The following is an 18673-nucleotide window of genomic DNA, read 5'->3' as shown; positions in this document are numbered from 1 at the left end:
CATGTTTTCTACCTCGCCCTTCACTTTTTCTTTGCAGTGTTTTTGGAATGGGCAATACCGCACTAAATACTCTCCTTCACCTCTTTTCATCCCTCTAACACTTGAACCAAAAGTAGAGAAAAATCTGAAACAGTCAGTGTTGATGTGTTTATCAGCCCAGACAGAAGAAGACGTTGAAAATAATTGACTGAAGTCCAGTATGTGGATTTTAGTTAACTATTGTCTTATTTCATTTAAAGAAAAAAATAATTTCTCTGCTAGATAACCTGCTACCTCCTATATCTAAGAACTACTTTTTTAAAAATTAAAATGATTAAATAATTTATTAATATGTGCCCTAGTATGAAATATTTTAATCTAATTAATTGTGTGAAATAAAGCAAAATGTGTGGAGGGAAGCTGATTGATATGCAAAATTTCCATTTGAACATTAAAGCAGGAAATATCAAGAGGTTTCCCTAATATTAATGGCTTGTTGCTCCTGCTTTTTATATTACTATGGTGACAGAATAAATTGCAACCGGAGAAGTTAAGATGAAAGAGTCTGACACTCTGAAAAGCTAACCCATCAATGAGGAGTTGTGACATCAGAAGGTGGGCTGCCAAACACTGCCTCCCACAGTCCGCCAAAGAGAAGCAGTGGCTGAATGTGTGTCCTGCATATTGTTGCAACTCAGCTGCTCCATAACCATTTCTTCAGATTTTCATGTTGGTTGAGAATGAAAATCCTTTTCATTTTTTTTTTCCTTAATAGAATCATGAAGTATTGCAAGTCACAACTGCATGCAGGATAAGTTAACTGTTAAAGTAAGCATAGCATTTGAGTCAAAACTCTTCAATTTAGAGGAGTTTTTTGGCCTCGAGTCTTAACAATTTTTAGAGACATGGACAAATAGAAGTAAGGACGCCTAGCCTCCTTTTTACTATATGGTGCTGCTGTCTTTTAAATTTACATTTATCTTATCTGGAAGGGCTAGTATAGCATTCCATCGAGAAATAATTGGCTAACCCCCACCCCAAACATATTATAAAGGAAAACCTGTGAGCAATGGTGTTTCTTAAACATGGATTTAGTAAGGGTTTGTTTGATACATGAATGCTCTAGTCTAGGTACTGGGTTCAAAACTGTAACTATAAAGGTATACACAGCAAAATTACTATTTTTTTACAGCTTTGCATTATGGTGGGGAGAGAGACGCATAAGCTGATATTTGTAATGAAATTCTATGATGCTTTGTTAGAGACATAGAGAGGATGTTTCAGCAGCAAGGAGGAGGAGCACTTGAATCTTGATTTGGGAGAAAAGGGGTTGCTAGGAAAATTAAAGTATTTGGGGTCATTAAAGTATATTACAAGTTTACATTTTCTTGAAAAGTATCTAGTTATAAATAATCTTCCTTTTGGTAAAGATTTAAAATCATTATAAAATGAAACTGAGGAGATGAGTTTTATTACTGCTGCTCTTAGTTAAATATTATCTTTATGAAGCCAAACAAGGATGACAAGTGAGTCTTATTGCTGCTGTTATTGCTTAGTATATGTGTATTTTTTGTTTTGGGGGGCACTGTTGACTGAAACTCATTCAATCACCTAATCATGATGATAATATTAATATACTAATATATCTTGATTAATATAATGATTGGTGAGCTGACCCATATAACCTTCAGGTCAGAAAACATAGGGAAACATGCTTTTCACAGAAACACTTTTCCCTTTTATTTCTTGTGTTTTTATGACCATATATTTTGACCCATTTCCTTATATTCAGCCTAACTCATTAGATACTCCTAAATATCCTTTCCTGGTTCCTCCTCCTCTTCCTACATGATAGAAGTTAGAGTGCTAGAGAGCTTAGTGCTTTGTTCTCTTCTTTTTGCTCTTTACACTAACAACCTTGATGAATTCACATTTATAGATTTAACTATCCTTTATATGTCACAGTTTCTCAAATATGCATCTGTGGGTTTGACATCCCTTTTGAACTTAACACTCAGTATGCAACTGCCTCCATGACATTTTCTCTTCTCCAAAAATGAACTCTGATTTTCTCCCTAAGAATTACTTCTTCACCTCAGTAAATGGTATTCATCCAGTTGCTCAGGACAATTTGTAATAGGAAAGGACAGATCAGACTCTATATTAGATCTGTTTCTTTTACTTTAAACTTTGTGCTCTGTTGCCTGTGCTTAGTCATGTTGGCTCTGCAACTTCTGTCAAAGAATGTTGCCTATAATCTGAAATACACAGGATAACTTAGTCTTAGGGCTCTGAGAGTCCATTCATATAGAGACAAAAAGTTGCAGAACAGAGAATGACATTTGTCTTGTTGGAGGTTTACAGGAACATCATGACCTGATCTACATGGACAGTTATAAGAACAAAAGGATTCTAACACTAAGAAATTTTCAACAATCAACCACACCACCTCACCTTTTAGTATTAAAAAAGCTTGAATTCTAACTCGGGTAAGGTGGTTCTTTGGGACACTAGTCTGCCATCTTCTCCAACTGATGTCCTTCCAAATAAAGTCATTATTCTTTGCCCCAATAACACATCTCCCAATTTCTTGGCTTGTAGTTCAGTGAGCAGAATGAATTAGGTTGTCATCCTTGATTCCTCTCCTTACCTCTACCTCCATCCAGTGCATCAGCAAATCCTGTTGGCTTTACCATAAAACTTACCCCAAATCATATAATGTTACCCAAGATTACAGACTAATCCAAAATTTATCCCTCCTATAAGCAGTTCTAGTGTTGGAATAATCATCGCATTTTGCCATAACTATTGTAACAGCCCAAACTGGGCAATTTGTGTTAGTTCAGTCTTTGCAGTGGAACAGTTATGGGGTATCAATGGTAGCATTATGTAATGAGTGGTCAAGGTAAAATGGAGACCAAGACCATTGGAAATGAGAAGGTAAAAGAACTAAGAGGCCAGGGTATAGAAATATCATCTATGTCAACTTTGCAATTGTTAAGCTGATAAAAAGCATGTGGCTAGAAAGCAATGTAGGGATTCAGCTGCTAAAATTTAAAACATTAAATGAATTAGAGGAGGAATCTTTGGTCCCATGCATTTTCTCTTACTTTGTAACTCTTATCTACTTATAGTTTCTGCTTTTTCATAAATCTCATAACTCTGACCTGTTCATGGGTTCTCCATATAACCATCCACATTTAGCTCTTGTTAACGGCCTCATCCCCTGCATTGCTTTTCAGTTCAACTTCCTAAGAACAAGAAGCAGATTGGTTCAGCCTATTCCTGTTAGGGTAGTCATTGAGTGTGTGTGTGTGTGTGTGTGTGTGTGTGTGTGGCAGGCCACATCATAGTTTACCCTTTAGTCATATTTCTGCTTCTGATCTGATCAACTGTAGCCAGAGGGCATACAAGGGATGACAGGCCAGGGATAAAGAATTGTGACTACCTAGGATTGTAACTTCAGCAGAAATTGGGTTGAGCGGTTTCTCTTACAAGCTAAAGCATTGAAAGCACTTTGGACATAGGATACATTTGCTGAAATGTCTGCATAGTTGTGTCAGAGACCGAAGTAGTGAAACAGCAGAGGAGGAAGTCATTTTACACATTACTAGCACAAGTGTACTGTCATTTCAATAAAACAAAACAAAACAAAAAAAAAAACAAACTGACTTAGTGCTTGATGTTTCTCAGATATTAAAGTGTGTTTTATTTCCTTTCATTCATTCATTCACCCAATATTACTAAGCAGTCCCTCTCTGCTGGATTGTGGTATATGATGAGTAAAGGACCCATATACAAAAATTAGGACATCTCTGAGGTTGCCCCTAACACAAATACCCTACTCTCGATCTCAAAACTCAAGCTGCCTTAACTAGCTCCCAACTTATCAAGCATTGAGAACTATGTCTAGATACTCATGTTGCAACAGAAGAAAGGGTGGGGGAAAAACTGTAATTGTAATGTATACATGTAAGGATAACCTGACCCCCTTGCTGTACAGTGGGAAAATAAAAAAATAAATAAGTAAATAAAAAAAAGAAAGATCTGCAATGCTTTATAAGTGATTTCCTCTTGTTCCCTCACTTTCCTTTAATGTTAAGTAGGAATAATGCACACTTCATAAAAAATTAGAAAGACTAATTAAATCAGAAGGCAGTGCTTTGAAGATGAAAGTATTTGCTGAGTATTAAAGTGCTAAAGAAATATCCAGCAGTTGTGGGGCCCATGCAGTCTGTAACACCATGCCATGAGCTGGAGTCACACCATAATGCTTTATAATTCCAAAAGGCCATTGTTGAAAATTCAAGTGATACAATGAAGTGCTTGATAGCCTTGGAGTTCCAATAAAGTATTATTCTATTTTCAAGTATATGACATCTAAAAAAAAAAAAAAAACAGAATTCACAACAAAAAAGGGATTTAACTGGACAGAATGAATGAGGTAAGGAACCGCATCATGGTGCACATTCTAATGTTTAGAATGTGTGTGAGGTAAAAATCCTCCACTACATTACTTGATCTTGAGTTACTAAAGCAAAGGGATTATAAATATTTGCTACAGGGTTTAGTCCTGTCAGGGATGGGGAAATCAGACTGAGGGATGATCTGAGATTGGAACTAATTTCCTCTTTATTTGCATGCTTATTGTTTATTTATTTATGGTACTGTTATGGGTTAAATTGTGTCCTCTCCCCAAAAGACACTTTGAAGTCCTTAACCCCAGTACCTGTGAATGTGACTTTATTTGGAAATACAGCCTTTGCTGATGTAGTTAGTTAAGAAGAGGTGCTACTGGGAATTCCTATTGTGGCTCGGAAGGTTATGAACCCAGCTAGTACCCACGAAGATGCAGGTTTGATGCCTGGCCTTGCTCAGTGAGTTAAGGACCTGTTGTTGCCATAAGCTATGGTATAGGACGTGGCTTAGATCCCATGTTCCCCTAGCGTGGGAACTTCCATATGCCTCAGCTGCAGCCCTAAAAAGAAAAAAAAGGGAGTTCCTATAGTGGTGCAGTGGTTAACGAATCCAACTAGGAACCATGAGGTTGCGGGTTCGATCTCTGCCCTTGCTCAGTGGGTTAAGGATCTGGCATTGCCGTGAGCTGTGGTGTGGGTTCCAGACGTGGCTCAGATCCCGCATTGCTGTGGCTCTGGCATAGGCTGGTGGCTACAGCTCCAATTAGACCTCTAGCCTGGGAACCTCCATATGCCGCGGGAGCGGCCCTAGAAAAGGCAAAAAGAAAAAAAAGAAAAAAATGAAGAGGTCATACCAGAATAGGGTGGGCTCTTAATCCAATATGATGCTTGTCCTTATAAGGGGATGGCCACATGAAGATACAGAGGGACAGGAAGTATTCCAGGTGAAGATGGAAGCAGAGTTGCAGTGATACATCTATAAGCCAAAGAATGCCAAGGATTGCTGGCTGTTAGTAGAGGCTAAGAGAAAGGCATGGAACAGATTCTGCCTCAGAATTCTCAGAAGGAACCAACTTCTGACAACACCTTGATTTCAGGCCTCTACCCTCCAAAAAAATACATTTCTGATGTTTTAAGCCACCCAGTTAGTGGTACTTTGTTATGACAGCTCTAGGAAAGTAATACTCTAAGAATGAGGAAATATCCAATTCAATCTACCCATATACATTTATTTTTCTTTCAAACAATTCTGTGTTCATCCACTGTGTGATATAGGAGAGGGGTTGAGAAAGTTTTTCTGTAAAGAGTTAATATTTCAAGATTTGTGAGCCACTAGGCCTCAGGTACAATTACTCAACTCTGCCCTTAGAGTGCAGAAGTGGTGACACACAGTAAGTAAGTGGTTGTGGCTGTGCTCCAACCAAACTTGAATTTTGTGTAATTTTCAACTCCCATGAAGTATTATTCTTGTTTTGCTTTTATTCAACCACTTAAAATGTAAAAAAAAAATAATAATTTCTAGCTTATGAGCCAGAATTGGCCTGTGGGCCATAGTTGGCCAACCCCTAGTGTAGGGGAAAGAAGATAGGTTTTTGGGTCAGTTAGAGCTAACTCAACCCCTTCTTAGCTGTCTAATTTTTGATGTTACTTTATTTCTCTGAGTTTTGATTTCTGTTCTCGCAAACTAGAAATAAGTATGTTTTACTCAAGACTATTAGAAGAATAAATTGGCTCTTAGCAGGATTGTTTCATGGCCATGTGATCTGTGCCATCGCCCAGGGCCCTACAATTAGAAGGGACCTAGATTTAGTTTAATGCTCTGTTGTCACCATCTTGAGATTCTTAATAATTTTATATAGGTTCCATATTTTCATTTTGCAACGGGCCTGGTGAATTACATAGCCAGTTCTGGCTCCTAGCACAGACTAGGTGTCCAAAAAGAATAGCTATTTTTATTACTGTGTGTTGTAATGTGTAGTTATTGTAAAGCTAAACTTCATTTTTGGTTAAGGAGGCATGGCGTCTTTGGGAAAGGCTAAGGGTATTCTCTCACAAAGCAAAAGCCATGATTACTAGAAAGACAGACATACTTGAAAGAGCTGAGCAGGCTGATAGAAAACGTAGACATGAAGCTTTAACTCTGTAACATGCCAAATTGGCGGCCAAGGGGAAATGCTCCAGAGAGAACCAATTTGTGTGGGGGACCTAACTTTTCTCTTGTGATGAAGGTTTGTGCTGTGAAATAACTTTGGAAATGTGCTGGCTTTGCAGGGATCTGTGCACAGAATATTATAAACAAATCCTTGCAGTTGAGTCTTGCGGCAGTCTTTATTTTGAGCAGTGACATCAGAGCATTTATCCAAACACTTGTTTAAATAGAAATGCAAAAAGAGGTGTATTGCAGTGTCTGCTGAGCAGTGTAAATCTTACATTGGTAGAAATCTGGGGCTTGGAGGCTGTCTTGCCAACACAGCACTGAGTCTGACCTACTATTAATTTCTTTGCTCATTGTATGTGACTAAATTGGAAAACTCAGAGCCCCAGATGAATTAGATGATCACCAACTTTTCATTCCACTTTTCAGAACTGCCGCCCAGGTAGAGTCAAGTACCATGCAATTCATAAATTAAGAAGCTGCATTATATTTTTTTCCTTATATCTGGGAGGGCACCCTTATCAGTGAGAAAGTTCCCTTTGACAGTGTTTTAGCATGTTTGGGTTTATGTCAAACAGTATTTCAAAATCTTGGCTACTGCACAAATTCCAATTCCAGTCCCATAAGCCAAAGCCAGATTTTTCAAGCTACTGTGAGCTTTGGTAGGGCTTTAATCTTGAGGGTATGTCTTGTAGGAAGTGAAGGTGGTCCCTCCAAAAAGCTTCTTCTCAGTGACTCTTCTGCCAATACCATATATGTACTCTGGGGGGTGGCCCACTGGCTGGATATAAATATTCAGAATGATTTAAGCAAACAAAATCATTATAAAATAAATTGTAGCATATACTAAGCAGTTCATATTATATGACAATTGTGTACAGACCTTACTGCAGTATAAAATTGATGTGAACTTCCATGTGCCCTCATTAATGCACTGACGAAGCCCTGAGTGGCTTGCGTGTGAAATGTGCTAATGCTAAACTTCCACACTTTGCTTTCTTTCTTTTTCTAAGTGGCTGGGCTGGCTCTGAGCCACTTTTTCATTTTTTGCTGATTTCCATTGGGCTGGTCACCTCCCCGTATCAGCACATATTCCAGAGGAAATCTATCAGGCCTTACATCTTCACAGTCCTGGCCAAGAAGTAGATAAGAAACACAAATCTTATTAGCCAACAAGTTGAAGAATCTCTGCTCTGCTCCTCCTCTGGCCTCCTGTGATTGTGCATTGAGTCACTTTGTTGCTCATTAGCACTTCCAATATGCACTGCTCAGGGACAGAGAGAGAAGGTGAAGATCAAATTAGTCAGCCTGGCTTCTTATTAGCAGCTCTAGCAAAAGACTATGCTATTCCAACTCCTGATTCCCAAGTGAGCAGAAGGCTGGCTGATTTCCTCTTTGCTAAATAGTGTCCTGAAGATTCCAATGCTTTGTAAAAATGGCTGCATTAGTCTAAGTCTACAATGGGAAACTAATCAGTTGGCTGGGATCAAAGAGATTTGCTAGATAAGTTTAAAAGATAACACAGTTACCTGATTCTCCCTACCACTTGGATGACTTTTTTTTTAAACCTGGTTTTATTTTTATTTTGTTTCATTTTTGGTATAAAAGGCATGGCCTTTGAGAGTAAGGTGGGGCTGAAAATAAGTAAAAATTCAGTAAATACATACAGTAATTTTAGATAGTGGTAAGGGCTAGGAATAAAATAAGGGCAAATGAAGAGTCAATGACTGAATGGAAACCCGAAGTTATCCTAGAGAAGATAGTTGGAAAGTCCTCTTGAGATGACATTTGATTGGAGACCTGAGTGATAAGGAGAAATTTTGTGAGGATCTAGTGGGAGCATTGGGTAAGCAGAGGTTTGACATGTGTAAAAGCTCCAAAGCATAAAAGAAGTTTGGCTGCGTGAGGAGCTACAATTAGGCTTGTGTGACTGAAACAGTGAACTTGGGGACCAGTGGTGAGAGACTAAATCAGGGAACCCAGAGTCCTGAAGGCTCTGCTAAGGGTTTGGAAGTTGATTCTAAGTATGGTGGGAGCCATCGTTGAGTTTTAAACAGAAAAGTGTCGTGGTCTCATGTGTGGTTTAGCCTTGCCAGTTTGTTGAGAACTGATAGTAGGAAAGGTAAGAGTTGAAGTAGAGGGACCAGTTAAGAGGCTGTTGAAATAAGCCAGGTAAGAGACAAAGTGAGAGACTTAGACTAAGATGGATGAAAAATAGCAGAATTGGATATCAAATTGTAAGGTAAAACTTACTAATGTATTAGATATTGGGAGGGTGTAGAATTGAGGGAAAGGATAATTCAAGGTTAACTCTTTGGTTAATGACCTGAGAAAATTTGTGAATATGAACAAGGAACTTAATATCTCTGAATCTGTTTCTTTATCTGTAAAGTGAGGATTATTGCAGCTACATCCCATAGCCATTCCTGAATTTTATACTTAACTAATATCAGTTAAAGGACTGTTACATCTCAGGCATTTTGATTTTACTTTACATTTTTGTATATTAAGTTGTTACAAGGTTTCTAGAAGTTTATTTAAAAGATGTTATTTCCAGGAGTTCCCATCGTGGCGCAGCAGAGATGAATCTGACTAGGAACCGTGAGGTTGCGGGTTCGATCCCTGGCCTCACTAAATGGTTTAAGGATCTGGCATTTTCGTGAGCTATGGTGCAGGTTGCAGATGTGGCTCGGATCTGGTGTTGCTGTGGCTGTGGCGTACGCCGGCTGCTGCAGCTTTGATTAGACCCCTAGCCTGGGAACCTCCATATGTAGCAGGTATGGCCCTAAAAAAGCAAAACAAACAAACAGAAAGATATTATTTCCATTCTACACACAAGGAAACTGATGCTTATCAAATTGGGAATGTTTACTACCACATGGCAAATAAATGGCAGATGCAGGACTTAAATCCATTGCTGTTTGCTTCAAAGCTCATGCCTTTATTTCTGGTTAGTGCTACCCAGAAATGTGATGGTCGACTGAACCTTGGAGACATGACTCTATCTTAAGGACCCACAATGCTGTAATTGGGAATCTGAATAGGAAATAAAACTCTCAAACTTTATAGAAAGCAACAAGCCCAGAGTGCTCTTCTAATCCCCTGGAGCTCCTTCTAGGAGATGGAATAGGAGAAAAGCATTTGGTTAAAGTTTGCCCAGGGTTGTAAACATTTAAAAATTTGTTCCCAGTTTAATTTTAAACTGAATGTTATTAAGCAGATGGGAATCCCACTAGCAGTTTAACTTGCAAATGCAGAATGCCTAAAATGAACTAACCCAATGCACCTGCTGCCAATTGCCTTGTCAAGATAGTACAAATATTAAGAAAATGAATTTTTAAAATGTGAGACCAAGAAAAAAAAAGTCGAATGATGCTGAACATGTGGATTACATCTTTTTCAAGACAGAGGTTTCCCTTGGTATAGACTTTGATGAGGAATTTAAGAGAGATTAAAAGTGTGGAAGTGTTCAATCAGCCCAGTTGATATTTATTCACAGAAAATAAGCTGAGGTTTAGCACTTTGAAGTTGCCCAACCATTCCTCCAAAGAGATTGTCTGGCATGTATCATATACCTTATTTTCCTTTACCATATTTTTGCAGCTTCCAGCAGACAGAGGGAAATGCTGTTCATATCTACTAGAGCCTGGTGCTACATAAAATCAGGAGACTATGAAAGCTCTTAGGAAATGACCTCATATTTCCCTCTATCTCCAGGCCAGCATTCAAACCAGCCCAGAGAACAATCTGTATTCCCTTTGTCCTAATATCATCCAGAGGCAGAGACTCCCCTGGGTAATAGGGCCCCTTGCCTCTCATGCACATTTGCACTTGCATAAATATCTGTGCCCTGTAATGACTTTATGTTCTGCTGTACAGTGGTGTGACTCAAGACATAGCCAAGAGCATTCCATTGATTGTTAATGGACAGAGCTTGGGTCATTGGCCCCAGGGTTTCAGCTTCGTATTTGTTAGTGGAAGACTACAGTTGTGTGATTCAATTGCTTGACTCAGCTTTAAAAAATAATAGACAAGCAAAATGAAATAATACTTGTCCTTAAAGTAACAACCACAAAACTAGTGTTAGAAGCTGTCTAGTGGAGATATGAAATCTACCAGAACATTTGTTGCAGGTAGCAATTTGTGCTTTTTTGGTATCCTTTTGGGGCAATAAATGTGGTAAAATGAAGGCAAGTGATCATTTCAGGGCAAAAATAACATCACAGCAGAAGATTCAACAAGATTGCCTAGTTATTACATTGTCCTTTTTTTTCTAAAAATGAAATACTGTACTCTAAAAGACTATTTAACAGCAATTTGGAGTTGTGTTAAGGAAACATTTCATATTAAGTTAAATCAGTCTTCAGAGACCGATTTTTAATTAAAAGACTGAAAAATGCGGTATAATACAGCATCAAAAGTATTAGCTAATGAAAAAAGCTTACTAAAGGAAAATTATGAAATAGATTGAATATGTAGCCATTCTGTATACTATAATTCTCATTGTTATTGAGGAAAATAATTACATCCTATAGAACCTTATAAATGCCTTCTGGAGTGGTGGATATCTAACGTGTGGAGGAATTTCTGAATTATGCAAGTGTGTTTGTTCTTAAGGATACATGGCATTTATAGCATTGTTAACATTTGGCTTGGCTTCTTCACAGTAATTTTCTAGCTCAACAAATATAAACAGACTAGAGCAGAAAGTAACTCCAAAGCCTATGACTGCCCCACTGAAGTAATTAAGTCTGGAATCTGATACCTATTTCCTTCTTTATTCAAATTATAGATAAAGAAATTGAGGCCCAGAGAGAGATTATTTCAGTGCACCTCTCTTTTCTTACTTGCAACTCAGTGTAGATTGAATACATCCATCTTTCTTGGTCAAGTCTAATAGTCAATAATATTCTCCTAGCAGGTGTTTTTGACTAATGTCCAGCTTGTTTCAGGAAGCAAAAAGCTCATGGTGATGTGACAGGGTAAGGCAAGGATGAGAAGAGGAGCATTTTTCCAAAGTGAGTGGGCAAGGTAGTACATTTCTTGTCCTAAAGACATTTCTGATTATCCTGTGTACAATGGACAAAGCTGACTCACATATGTACAATGGACAAATATCTTATTTTTATTTGAAATTATTTTTTTGGCCATGCCCATGTCATGCAGAAGTTTCCAGGCCAGGGATCGAACCCACATCACAGCAGTGACAATACCAGATCCTTAAAACCCACCAGGGAACTACGCAAATATCTTATTTTAAAGAATACAGTATTAATGGGCATTGTTAAAAAGAAATATTTTGTATGCGAGTAGCTTACAAAGTCATTCAAGGAGCAACTATAGGAACCTCAGAGTTCAAAAAGGTTTTAAATTACAAAAATGTGCATGCAGATTTAAACATGCAGCATTATCAACCAGACTTGTGATGCATTCTAGATATGAAATTTCTAAAAATTTAGATGTACCTTCCCCCAAAAGGAAGACCACCACTAACTGAGAAATAGTAAAAATAAGGCTTAAATATCACAACAAATGATTCATTTTTCTAAATAAAAGAAAAATCTTGGAAAAAACAGTCAAAAAAATTTTTAAAAATTATTGAACTAGCCCTAATTTTAAAAAACATTGCCTCAGTTTTGTTAAAGCTCTCTTCTGCCACAGTTTTTTTTTTTAACTACTTTTGTTATTCCCAGAAACCCTGTAACATAAATGGGATAAGGATTCAAAATAATATTTCACACACCAAACAAATAGTAAACATGTGCAGCATTTTATTCTTACTGGTATTCAAGAAAAAACAAACTGAAATATAATATAAATAATAACAACAATAGTAAAATACAGTTTTCATCAGCATATTAACAAAAACAAATAATATTAACTGAGCCTCCAACAGTTAACACAGAATTGGCTCACTCAGATTGATTTTACTGGTGGGCAGGGAACAAGGGTACACAGTTTGGAAAGTAATTTAGCAATACATCAAGAACCATACAAACACGTTTATTTGATCCATAAATTCTGATTCTGGAGATCCATCACAAAGAAATAATCTAACTGAAGAAAAATATATATTCTAAGACAGTGATTCTCAACCAAAGGCAATTTTGCCCCCCACCCCAGGAGACATCTGATGATGTCTGGAGCTAGTTTTATTGTCACAACTGTGAGAATACTATTGGCAACTAGTTAATAGAGGCCAGGAATGTTTTTTTGAAATCCTACAGTACACAGGATGGCCTCTTACAGAAAATTATTATCACTAGTGCCAAAGTTGGAAACCTTGCTCTAAGGTGTTCATTTCAGAATTATGTATAATTTGTGACATACTGGAAACAACTTAGATTCCCCTCCCCCCACAAAGACACAGAAGTTTAGGATATCAAGGTGCATCCATCCACTTGATACAGTGTTATGAAGAGATTTTAAATGTTAGGATGTTTTAAATAAAAAAAAATTAATGCAACAAAAGCAGAACCAAAACATGTAGGGCAATCAGGAGGAATACGAGAGGATTATTTAGTCACTAACAGGAGTTCATTGTCGAATGTTATTGTTGAACAAATGTCAGTCTCTTGGGATGTGGTTCAAGACGTCAACATAGGAAAATCCTAAAATCACCTCTTCCCATAAACATAACAAATTTACAGCTACATACATAATAATTCCCTATAAAAAGAGAAGACCTGAAAACTAGCTGAAGAGGTCCTCCCCAACAAAAGATAAAAGGATAGGAGAGCAATAGACTAGATGAATCAGGAGAAAGAATAAGTGATCTGCAAGACAGGGCAGTGGAACTAACCCAGAGAAACAAAAATAAAAAAAGAAGTTTAAAAAATGAAGATGACATAAGGGACCTATGGGACAACATCAGGTGGACTAACATCCCCATTATAGGGGCCCCCAAAGAAGAAAAGAGAAAAAGTGAAAACTTCCCTAAACTGGGGAAGGAAACAGACATCCAGATATAGGGAGCCCAGAGAATTCTAAACAAGAAAAGCCTTAAAGATCCACACCAAGACACATAATTAAAATTTCAAAGTTAAAGCGAGAATCTGAGAAAAATAACAGGAGTTCCCATCATGGCTCAGCAGGTTAAGGACCTGACGTAGGCCCCATGAGGATGCAGGTTCTATCCCTGACCTCGCTCAGTGGGTTAAGGATCTGGCATTGCCACAAGCTTTGGTGTAGGTTGCAGATGTGGCTTGGGCCTGGTGTTGCCACAGCTGTGCCATAGGCCAGCAGCTGCAGCTCCAATTCGACCCCCTCACCCAGGTATTTCAATATGCTGCCAATGCAGCCATTAAGAGAGAGAGAGAGAAAACATACTAGCACAAGGAAATCCCTATAAAACTATCAGCAGAAACCTTGCAGGCAAGTAGAAAGTGGCATTATAAGATACAATATAAATGGCAAGATATACCACACTCATGGATTAGAAGACAATATTGTAGCTATGTCAATACTACCCCAAGCAATGTACAGATTCAATGCAATCCCTATCAAAATACCAGTGGCATTTTTCAAGAAAACAGAACAAATAATCCCAAAATGTGTATGTAATTGCAAAAGACCCCTAGCAGTCAAAGAAATCTTAAGAAAAAATAGCAAAGCATTATTTACAACAGCCAAGGTATGGAAGCAACCCAAGTGTCCACCAACAGATGACTATATAAAGAAGATGTGGCATATATACATATACATTTATATATATATACACATACACATTTATACACATGCACACATACATACACATACACACACATCTATATATTCAATGGAATACTACTCAGCTATAAAAAGAATGAAATTTTGCCATTTGCAACAATGTATATGGACTTTGAGGGTATTATTTTAAGTAAAGTAAGTTAGAGAAAAACAAATAATAGATTATTTCACTTATTTGTGGAATCTAAGACAAACAAATGAAGAAACAAAGTAAAACAAAACCAAAATTATAGATACTGAGAACAGATTGATGATTGTTGAAAGGAAAGGCTTTGGGAGCCTGGGAAAAACAGATGAAGGGAATCAAGTACAAACTTCCAGGTATAAAATAAATAAGTCATGATGATGTAATGTATAGCATGGTGACTATAGTAAATAATACCACATTGCTAAAAAAGTAAATCTTAAATCATAAAAGAAAAAAAATTTGTGAATTTGTATGATGAGAGATGCTAACTAGACTTATCGTGGTGATAATTTCACAATGTACACACATGTTGAATCATTATGTTATAGGCTTTAAATTAATATAATGTTCTATATCAATTATACTTTAATAAAAACTTCAGTCTTGAGTTCTCTAATGGCTCAGTGGGTTAAGGATCTGGCATCATCGCTGCTGTGGCTCTGGTTACAGCTATGGCATGGGTTTGATCCCTAGCCCAAGAACTGCATGTCACAGGAGCAGCCAGAAATAAAAAAAAAAGGAAAATAATTGTCTCCTTTTTGCATAACATCATAAACTCTCCCAAGGGGGTGAGACTTGCCTATTCAGGGCAAATACATCAAGATCATCTTTTCTCTCATGATATCTTATCTAAAAAACTTGCTGATTAAGGGAAAAAAGCAACACATCAAATCAAGGAAAACACCCCCAAAATCTTTATGGATTTTGCTGACATGAAATTTATTCCCCCAAATGACATTCCATCCAAAAAAATCAGAGTATACATTCTTCAAGTGCACATGGAACATTCTCAAGAATTGGTCACACACTGGGGCACAAAGCTAACCTCAACAAATTTAAGAGTATAGAAATTATTTCAAGTATCTTCTCTGACCACAATGGCATGAAACTAGAAATCAACCATAGGAAAAGAAATGAGAAAGAACTCACTACATGGAGACTAAACAACATGCTACTAAAAAACCAATGGATCAATGAGGAAATCAAGAACTAAACTAAAGAATACCTTGAGACAAAAGATAATGAAGACACAACCACTCAAAATTTATGGGTGCCGCAAAAGCAGTGCTCAGAAGGAAATTCATAGCAATACAGGCCTTCCTCAAAAAAGAAGAAAAATCTCAAATTGAAAACTTAACCCACTACTTAAATGAATTAGAAAAAGAAGAACAAACAAACCTAAAGTGAGCAGAAGGAAGGAAATCATAAAGATCAGAGAGGAAATCAATAAAATAGACAAACAAAATAAGAAATGAAAAAGGAGAAGTCACAATGGATACTAAAGAAATATAAAAAACCATGGCAGAATATTATGAACAACTGTATGCTAACAAATTTGACAACTTAGAAGAAATGTACAACTTTCTAGAAACTTATAGCCTGCCAAAACTTATCAAGAAACAGATCAACTGAACAGACCGCTCACTAGAAATGAAATTGAATGTGTCATAAAAACAATCCATACAAATAAAAGTCCAGGGCCAGATGGCTTCACAGGCTAATTCTACCAAACATTCAAAGAGGAAATTATTCCCATTCTCCTTAAACTTTTTCAAAAGGTTGAAGAAGGAACACTCCCAAAGACATTCTATGATGCCACCATCACCCTCATCCCAAAACCAGACAAAGATACCACCAAAAAAGAAAACTATTGGCCAGTATCTTTGATGAATATAGATGCAAAAATTCTTAACAAAATTTTAGTCAACTGAATCCAACAACATATCAAAAAGATTGTACACCACGACCAGGTGGGATTCATCCCAGGTTCACAAGGATGGTTCAACATATGCAAATCAATCAATGTCATATACTACATTAACAAAAAAAAAAGTCAAAAACTACATGACTATCTCAATAGATGCAGAAAATGCATTTGACAAAGTCCAACATCCATTCATGATCAAAACTCTTACCAAAGTGGGTATAGAGGGAACATACCTTAACATAATAAAAGCCATTTATGATAAACCCACAACAAATATAATACTCAATGGAGAACAGCTGAAAGCCTTCTCACTAAAATCTGGAACAAGACAAGGATGCCCACTCTTAGCACTGTTATTCAACAGAGTATTGGAAGTCCTAACCACAGGAATCAGACAAAAAAAAAAAAAAAAGAAAGAAATAAAAGGCATCCAAATAGGAAGAAAAGAGGTAAAACTGTCACTGTATGCAGATGACATGATACTATACACAGAAAACCCTAAGGACTCAACCCAAAACTACTTGAACTGATCAACAAATTCAGCATAGTAGCAGGATATAAGATTAACATTCAGAAATCAGTCACATTTCTGTATATACTAAGAATGAAATATTAGAAAAGGAATACAAAAATACAATACCTTTTAAAATTGCACCCCAAAAAATCAAATACCTGGGAATACACCTGAACAAGGAGGTAAAGGACTTATGTGCCAAGAACTATACATTAATCAAGGAAATTAAAAAAGACATAAAAAATGGAGAAATACTTCATGCTCCTATGTTGGAAAAATTAATATTGTAAAAATGGCCATACTACCCAAAGCGATCTACAGATTCAATGCAATCCCTATCAAATTGCCCATGACATTTTTCACAGAACTAGAACAACAATCCAAAAATTTATATGGAACCACAAAAGACCTAGAATTGCCAAAGCAATCCTGAGGAACAAAAACCAAGCAGGAGGCATAACTTTCCCAGACTTCAGGCACTATTACAAAGCCACAGGCATCAAGACGGTGTGGTACTGCTACCAAAACAGACATATTAGAGAACCCAGAAATAAACCCATACACCTATGGTCAATTATTCTTTGACAAAGAGGCAAGACAATAAAATGGGAAAAAGACAGTCTTTTCAGTAAGTACTGCTGGGAAACCTGGACAGCTGCATGCACATCAATGAAACTGGAATATACCCTCACACCATGCACAAAAATAAACTCTAAATGGCTTAAAGGCTTAACATAAACAAGATACCATCAAACTACAGGAAGAGACATAGGCAAAACATTCTCTGACATCAACCTTACAAATGTTTTCTTAGGTCAGTCTCCCAATGCAACAGAAATAAAAGCAAAAATAAACCAGTGGGACCTAATCAAACTGACAAGCTTTTGCACAGCAAAAGAAGCCAAGAAGAAACCAAAAAGACAACTTACAGAATGGGAGAAAGTACTTTCCAATGATGCAACTGACAAGGGCTTAATCTCTAAAATATACAAGCAACTTATACAACTCAACAGAAAAATAGCCAACAACACAATTGAAAAATGGCCAAAAGACCTGAAGAGACATTTCTCCAAGGAAGATATACAGATGGCCAACGAGCACATGAAAAAATGCACAACATCCCTGATTATTAGAGAAATGCAAGTCAAAACTACCACGAGATACCACCTCACACCAGTCAGAATGTCCATCATTCATAAGTCCACAAAGAACAAGTGCTGGAGGGGGTATGGAGAAAAGGGAACCCTCCTGCACTGTTGGTGGGAATATAAGCTGGCACAACCACTATGTAGAACAGTATGGAGGTACCTTAGAAATCTATCCATAGAACTACCATAAGACCTGGCAATCCCACTCTTGGGCATATATCTGGACAAAACTTTCCTTGAAAAAGACACATGCACCTGCATGTTCATTGCAGCACTATTCACAATAGCCAAGCCATGGAAACAACCCAAATGTCCATTGACAGATGATTGGATTAGGAAGATGTGGTATATATACACAATGGAGTACTCCTCAGCCATAAAAGAGAACAAAATAATACCATTTGCAGCACCATGGATGGAATTAGAGACTCTCATACTGAGTGAAGTAAGTCAGAAATAGAATGACAAATACCATATGATATCACTTATATCTGGAAGCTAATATATGGCACAAATGAACCTTTCCACATAAAAGAAAATCATGGACTTACAGAATAGACTTGTGGTTGCCAAGGTGGTGGGGGAGGGGGAGGGAGTGGGGTGGATTGGGAGCTTGGAGTTAATAGATACAAACTATTGCCTTTGGAATAGGGGATTAGCAATGAGATCCTGATGTGTAGCACTGGGAACTATGTATGGTCACTTATGATGGAACATGATAATGTGAGTAAAATGAATGTGTACATGTATGTGTAACTGGGTCACCATGCTGTAGAGTATAAAATTGATGGGACACTGTGAACCAGCTATAATGGAAAAAAATAATTATATAAAAA

At 37.3% G+C, this 18673-nt stretch overlaps 1 long non-coding RNA gene across 2 annotated transcripts in view; it reads left to right on the top strand.

Moving 5' to 3' along the window:
* The window catches only part of LOC110257824 (uncharacterized), a 149610-nt gene that overhangs the window by 119644 nt on the left and 11293 nt on the right, over window positions 1–18673 (top strand). Inside the window, exon 4 of one of the 2 annotated variants that reach the window (XR_014835896.1) lies at window positions 509–3646. The exons of the other annotated variant lie outside the window; for it this stretch is intronic. This is a non-coding gene — a long non-coding RNA (uncharacterized LOC110257824). Of the gene's footprint in view, window positions 1–508; window positions 3647–18673 lie in introns of those variants that run through there. 2 annotated transcript variants of the gene reach the window in all.

The sequence above is a fragment of the Sus scrofa genome, chromosome X (genome assembly GCF_054392235.1).
Source record: "Sus scrofa isolate SSC_HxYL_T2T_F1_AM1 chromosome X, Sscrofa_HxYL_maternal_Yorkshire_Landrace_v2.0, whole genome shotgun sequence".
Classification (NCBI taxonomy): domain Eukaryota; kingdom Metazoa; phylum Chordata; class Mammalia; order Artiodactyla; family Suidae; genus Sus; species Sus scrofa.
Note: the sequence above shows the minus strand (reverse complement) of the source record. Positions and strands in the feature narration are given on the sequence as shown.